The sequence below is a fragment of the Hordeum vulgare genome, chromosome 5H, assembly GCF_904849725.1.
Source record: "Hordeum vulgare subsp. vulgare chromosome 5H, MorexV3_pseudomolecules_assembly, whole genome shotgun sequence".
In the NCBI taxonomy this organism is placed as follows: Eukaryota; Viridiplantae; Streptophyta; class Magnoliopsida; order Poales; family Poaceae; genus Hordeum; species Hordeum vulgare.
Window position 1 is genome coordinate 460,905,961 of NC_058522.1, and position 7,073 is coordinate 460,913,033.

At 45.7% G+C, this 7,073-nt stretch overlaps 1 pseudogene; it reads left to right on the forward strand.

The window, feature by feature from the left end:
- The first annotated feature begins 1,270 nt into the window (after positions 1-1,270).
- On the forward strand, positions 1,271-6,254 carry LOC123396884 (annotated as a pseudogene).
- Positions 6,255-7,073: the final 819 nt, after the last annotated feature.

Sequence of the window (7,073 nt, forward strand, 5' to 3'; positions counted from 1 at the left end):
TAATTATACCCCCTTTCACTGGCATATGGTACTGCATATCGAAGACGAGTAACCGCCTCATAGGCAGCAACCTCTATGTCCATTTTCAGGGTAGGCATAGATTTTCCGCTGAAGAAGATTTCCGTGGGGTCTTGGTTAGGGTCTACTAGGAAAATGTGCACAACTGCCCAATATTTCGAGGTAGTGGGAGTGATCCTCGATTTGAATAGCTCGTATCGGGGTGGAAGGGAAGAGCCCATGGTACTGCGGGTAAAATCCCAGAATACTTTAACAAAACTGCCCGGAGTTGCATCCGAGTTCTGAAGTAATTTCCTTGGGGTAGCATGGTTAAAGGCTGTGAAAGCAGTGCACAAGTTGAGGGGTGCTGGAAAGACCACTGGGTGACCCTTATATAGGCAGGGTTGGGACACAAGCCGCGGGTTGGGTTGGTGTCGGTGGCTTGTTTTGCTGGAGCGGGGTTTGGTCAAGGCCATAGATAACAGTCCACAAAACGTGATGTATTACTATGGTGGGCTGCTGGGAATTGGCTTCCCGTGGTTACGTCCAACTATAGCTATGCGGCCTAAAAGCATACACAGGTGATTACCTGCAGTGCTTAAAATAATGGAACAAAAACAGTTTGCTCATTTATTTCACGAAATACCAGCTCATACATTACATGTAAGAGAACTCTACAACAGGGTCAAGGCTTAGTCTACTTCGTTTACATCTAGGTGAGCGGGTCTTGCGAATGTAGAGTTTGTTGGAACTACGGCGTCACGGTTGTTCGGGGAAGGGGGTGGATCTAAAAGGTTGGGGTAGCGGTGGTGTCCACTGTGGGATGTTGTGCCTACCGTTCCGTTGGAGGAAATCCCAAAATGTGGCAAAGCTCCTCGGGGGAGATAGGCGCATGATTTGGGTCGGCAGCTGTGACAGACTGCTGGAGCTCAATCGGTCTCCCAAACAGCACTACAGGGTTGCTGGCTTCGGGCTCCGCTTCTCTCCTCCTCAGACGAGCGAGCTCTGTACGAGCTGTAATTAGGTCGAGGGTGACCTGGTCGTACAGTGCCTCTTGTGCTCTCACGTAGCGCACAAGGTGCAATAGGGCGGGGTCGGTCTCATGGTCTCCGCTGGCGACTTGGATCGCCCTACCATAACCTTCTCGGCTAGGGTAGTAGTAGAACGAGCGACAGTTAACTCCCGGCAACAAGTGTCGGAGTTGAACTATTACCTCTCGAGCTGCCAGCTGGATGGCTTCAGGCTCGTAGGAAGTTGTCCTTCCGGTGAACCGATGGGGACGCTCTTGGGTGATACTCCTGCCGTAGATGTGTACCATGGCCCAGAAGTGACGAATGTCACCACTCGTGTGCTCTTGGTACACAACATACTCCGGAGGCTCTTCCATGGCAAAGACACAGTGGATTAGGCTGGCAAGGATGGCTACAAAACCTCCTTGGTCCGTAGAAGTGGTCTCATTGTGGATAATGGGGCCTGGCATCTTGAGGTGGTTGTGGTCGTGGCGTATTGTGCTGGGCAATCGCTCCCTTTATAGAAAGGATAACGATGTCTTCTCTAGCAAGATTGCGGGAAGGGATAAAATGGTCGTGGGTCACTCGCGTGTGACCACAGGGCTAGTCTGATAGGGCGGGCATTGCCTTACCGAAAGGTGTTGGCAAACACTATTCGGCTACTGGTTAGGACCGACTTGACTGGTGGCTATGGCACTTGCTTGATGGGTGTTCATCTAGTGCTTATTAACCCGGCTAAGATAGGATTAGCCAACGGTCAGCCTCGCTCTGATATCAAGGTTGTGGGGACCGGATTTTTGAGGATTTTAATTTCCATTCAAATGGCCCTTAAGTATACCAGTCCCAGGAATACTCTTAGTTGGCACACCCTTCCTTGATACAAATGTCCAAGCAAAAATACAAAATGAGGTACAAGACCAGGATGGTCTAATGAGTACATCAAAAGGGGCTACTAGTGGTTGATGGCGGAAGCGGTTCAAGGATCTCCAAAGACTATGGGACTCCATTCCCCACAAGAACAACTGACCAGGTTGAATTCTATCTCACGCGACTGCTACCCTTGATGCCGGTGCTCCAGGTTTACCGTCAAGCTAATCCTCTCCAAGCTCGCAATCTGGACAAGACAATAGCCAGGGACAAGCCAGTGAGTACTTTGAATGTACTCGCAAACATCAAGGAATAAACAAATAATTTGCAGTGTTAATTATACACTTATAAGGATGCCATGATGCTGCGTCAACCCAAAAATACTACTCCAGTATTAGTAGTGAAATTATAAGCATACAGAAATCTAGTAAACAATCAATAAGGGTAATATTAACAAATGCATTACAAAACATGCCACAGTCGGGCGTCTCAGCGACACCACATAAAGGGCTTATAAGAAATAATGAACATGCCACAGTCGGGCGTCTCAGCGACAGCACATAAAGGACTTATAATAAATAATGAACATGCCATAGTCGAGCGTCTCAGCGACACCACATAAAGGGCTTATAAGAAATAACGAACATGCCACAGTTGGGCGTCTCAGCGACACCACATAAAGGGCTTATGAGAAATTAATAAAGAATATCCAGGAGGTAGAACCATCCCAGGGATATTCAACAATCAAAATCACAAGGGTTAGTGCACAGAAAATAATGTTTATAATTATCCAACATATTTCCCGATTAGTCTCATACTCCTTTACTTCCTCCAAAGACCGATACTTAGACTAGTCAACCAACGTCCTTGACCGTGGACACGGCTACTCGAATAGTTTTATCTCTGCACAGGGTGTACTCTTTCCCATAGCTCACGGTTTTCGACAGTCATCCTGACTAATTCCACATACAGCAATTTGGAAGCGGACACTCAGAACCAGCACACACCCATTTTTACCTCCGCGAAGCCCGGCTTCACCTGGACTACGCTGTGAAGGCAAAACCATAAGACGGGGAGGCTCCGACCTCGACTAGCATGGGATTAAAGATAATTTATACCGCACGCTAACCGGGAGTGCCCTTCCTTCCGGCCCTAGACCGGAAACACCCATGCCCCCTGACCGTATGACTAGATTTAGACCACAGCCGTAGATACCTTCATCCCGGCCCCTCTACTGGTGTGACTAATAATAGGTCTTCAACTAACTATATCGTATCCATTATCCAAGAAGCTATGGTCGTACGCAATTAAGGAGACATACTGACAAGACCCGATCTATGGTCGACTCACGAGGTTTAAGTATTATCTGCATGATTTGTACCAACTATTTGTTGACAGAGTCACTACCCGCCTAACATGCCTTGCTGACCACTCTCGTCCACGAGATGTCAATCCCACGGTCGTCTCTCCACAAGACACCAACTTTCACAGAATCCCATCCGGTGGGCATGTCGGGTACACTACAAGAAATATGCTCATACATGACGTTCTTTAAGATGTCGTTGATGAATTCGTCATAAATCTATGATGATTTCATCCGAGATTGTCGTAAGCCGCTTGAGGGGATCAAATCTACATATAAATTACGACGATGTGAGTCAAAAATGTCGTAACCGCATAAGATGAGATCGTCATAACTTTTACGACGATTATAAAAATGTCGTAACATGTTCTAACTATGTTGACATGTCACTCGTGGGTCCATTCTATCCCACCTAATCCTAGTTTGTGAAGCAATCTACTATTCTGTCATTCCAAAAATTCTCGAAAAAAATTCATAAATACTTTTAGACACTTGAAAAAGGCAAAATAATTTTCACATACAAGGAAAATGAAAACTTCCTTAATCACCATTGTTTGCCATTCCAATATGCACCCTTGTGCATACTATTATATCATTTCAACAAACTATGTCATGAATGTGGCCATAAAATTGATCATTTGGCTTGAAAGCACGAATCTTCACACATGATAGCCCATTTCTAAGAACACTTTTTAAACATAATTGTCGTATTACAAGTTTATTATTTTTCTGCTAACTTTGTCACATATAGTGACACAATGCAATGGTTTTCCATTTTTTTGATTTTTTTTGAATTTTTCATGGCCATTTCAAAACGCATTCAAAACAGCGGGTATGACCGTTCCTACCTAGTGGTTGAATCTTTGAAATATTTTGGTATTTCTCTGATTAAATAAATACTTGTATACCTAGAAATGATTTTTAGTAAAAATAAAGAGCAAACTATAATGTAGCTGCAGTTCTTATTTGACCCGCTTCCGGCTAATTCAACGAAAATTTGTCTTTTTCACGAGAGGTTGATAAAAGCTTTTAACACCCAACCATTGGGTCAATTGTACATTAAATATGTCCTAGTATGTTAGAAAAATGATTTGGTCTAATTTTGCAACAAATATATGGTAGGTCCTTAAAAAAACTCATTTTGGGTACTCGAAAAATGGAAAATGAATTTTCCGTCCAAAGAAAATGAGAATTTTATTAGGCAACATTGTTTGCCATTCCAATACGCACCCTTGTGCACAATACGAGATCATTTGGACAAACTACGCCATGAATGTGGCCATAAGATTGATCATTTGGCTTGAAAGTCATGAATCTTCACACATGATAGCTAATTTCTAAGAACACTTTTTAAAAATAATTGCCATATTACAAGTTTATTATTTTACCTGGTAACTTTATCACATATAATGACACAATGAGAAGGTTTTCCAATTTTTTGATTTTGTTTGAATTTTTCATGCCCATTTCAAAAAACGGTCAAAACACGGGTATGGCCGTTCATAGCTAGGGCTTGATTTTTGCAAATATTTTGGAGTATCTATGAAGAAATAGATACTTTTGTACCTAGAAATAATTTTTTTTAAAATAAATAGCAAACTATGAGGCAGTTGCAGTTCAAATTTGACCTGCTTCCACGTGAATCGACAGAAATTTTTCTTTTTCACGGGAGATGGATAAAATCTTTTGACACACAATCATTTGGTCAGTTATATATTAAATATGCACTAGTATTTTCGAAAATTGATGGAGTTCAATTTTGCAACAAATATTTGATAGGTTCTTCACAAAAAAAAACAAATTTACCACTCGGAAAATAATTAAAAATAGCTAGAAAGATAAGAAATGCATACAAATTGGTCCCTCCGTAAAATGTGGTCTAACTTTAGTGAAAATTTGTGTGGTGCCCTTTTGAAAAACATTTTTGATAGATGCTTCACAAAATTCCTCTATTTTTAGTACTTGGAAACTATTTTAAATCACTGATTTTCGGACCCAATCAGAACCCTTCCCACAGATCGATGAAATGGCGTCCATCCATCCATCCATCTCTCCATCCCACATCCATCCATCCATCTATCTACAGAAAAAAAACTGAAAAAATAACCCCAACCATAGCCCAAACCCTAGCTCAGATCCCCCATCCCACCCTTGCTCCCTCGTCCCCATCTCCTCACCGCCGCCGCCACCTCCTCCCCGTCCCCGCCCCCCTCCCGATCCCCACCTCCTCCCCGTCCCCACCTCGAGCAACTCCAGGCCGACACCCCCGACGACGCCAAGCTCCGGGACCTCGCCACGAACCTCTGGAAGGTCTACTACATCGACATGGAGTACGGCGCCCGCGCAGTCACAACTTGCCTCGAGATCGCTGTCTAGAACGGCGGCCGCTTCGCCATGAACCCCTCCTTTGCCGTCATGCCGGACGACCAGCTCCACGACGCGCTGCTCGCGTGGCACCTCCCGGCCCGTCCCACCACTCAGCCCGAGCCCCTGGCCCGCGTTGAGGCTGCGCTCTTCGACGTGAAGCTGCCTCAAGAGTTTCACATCCCGTGCTGCATCGAGCACCTCGTCGGCTCCCGCCCACCTCACCCCGGCGGCAAGCACGACGCCTCCTCGTCGGACGTCAAGCCCAAGACCACCGTCGACCTGGACAAGGCGCTCGACTTCCTGGACCGTGGGTGCACGGTCCTCAGCCTCGCCGTGAAGCACATCGACCTCTCCTACATCTCCCAGGTCTGTCCAAAGTCCAAACCTTTCATCCATCAATCTGTCTGACTGTCCAATTCATCCACCAGTTTGTCTTATTACTGTCTAATCCATCCATTAATCTGAGTGTCCAATTCATCTTGTTGCAGGACGGGCCATACCCATCATCAGATTAGGCAACTCGATCACTAGTACTTCACCTGATGGGTGTTACTAATCCTATCTGATGGCATGAACTCTCACTGTTACCTGATGATGCATTGCAGGGACCTCCCACCGACGACCAACTGAAGCTCCCTGCCATGGAGTAGAGTCTCTTCTTCGCTGTCAGCAGCTCGTTTCCTTGATGAGAAGGTACACGTCTGGATCACCCTCCACCAGGACGAGAAGGTAACCTAATCGCTGGCCTATTCTTGCCCCCTTTCCCCCACTAAATCCGTTGGCTCGCCGCGCCAGATCTACCAGGTCTTCTCCGTACCCGATCTTCTCCGCCTTCGATTAGCTTTGTATGTGTCCCGTCCGACCTCACCGGATGAACTGTAGATTCTAGGTGGTTTGTCCAGGTGCGATGCCGAGATTTGAGGCAGGGGGTTTCACCAATCGGTAGTTTTGCCACGTTACAGAGGACTTGCTCAGGGGCTGCAATTTACGCCTCGATTTTTTTAAATAGGACATGGCGAAATGGAGCTAGAAATGATCCTTACAGATTTGTAGAACACAGAGGGAAGACCGTATAAGTGCCATCATTACAGATGTATCTGATTATATCTAGCAAGAAGGCCATGTTAGCACTAGGAGAAGTATCTGATCATATCCAGCAAGAAGGACAGGTTAGCCAATTCTGAAACGAAAATATGAGCATCTAGCAAGAGAAGAGTGCATTAGTATTCAGCAGGTCTTACTATCGCATAGCCTCTCGAGTGCGTCGCCAATGGCGGCGACCTTTGCCGCGGCTCCGGCATGTATATATGTTTACTCCCGATCGACGTCGCATCGCGCGTTGCTTGGAGCCGCGTTAAGGCGCGCCACCAACCTCGCTGCCTGTTCCTTTATTGTGGACTCCACGCCTGTGTTATAAGTTATCACATTTCAAGGAGTGGCCTCTTTGCTCTGAGGCTGTGTGTTCCATT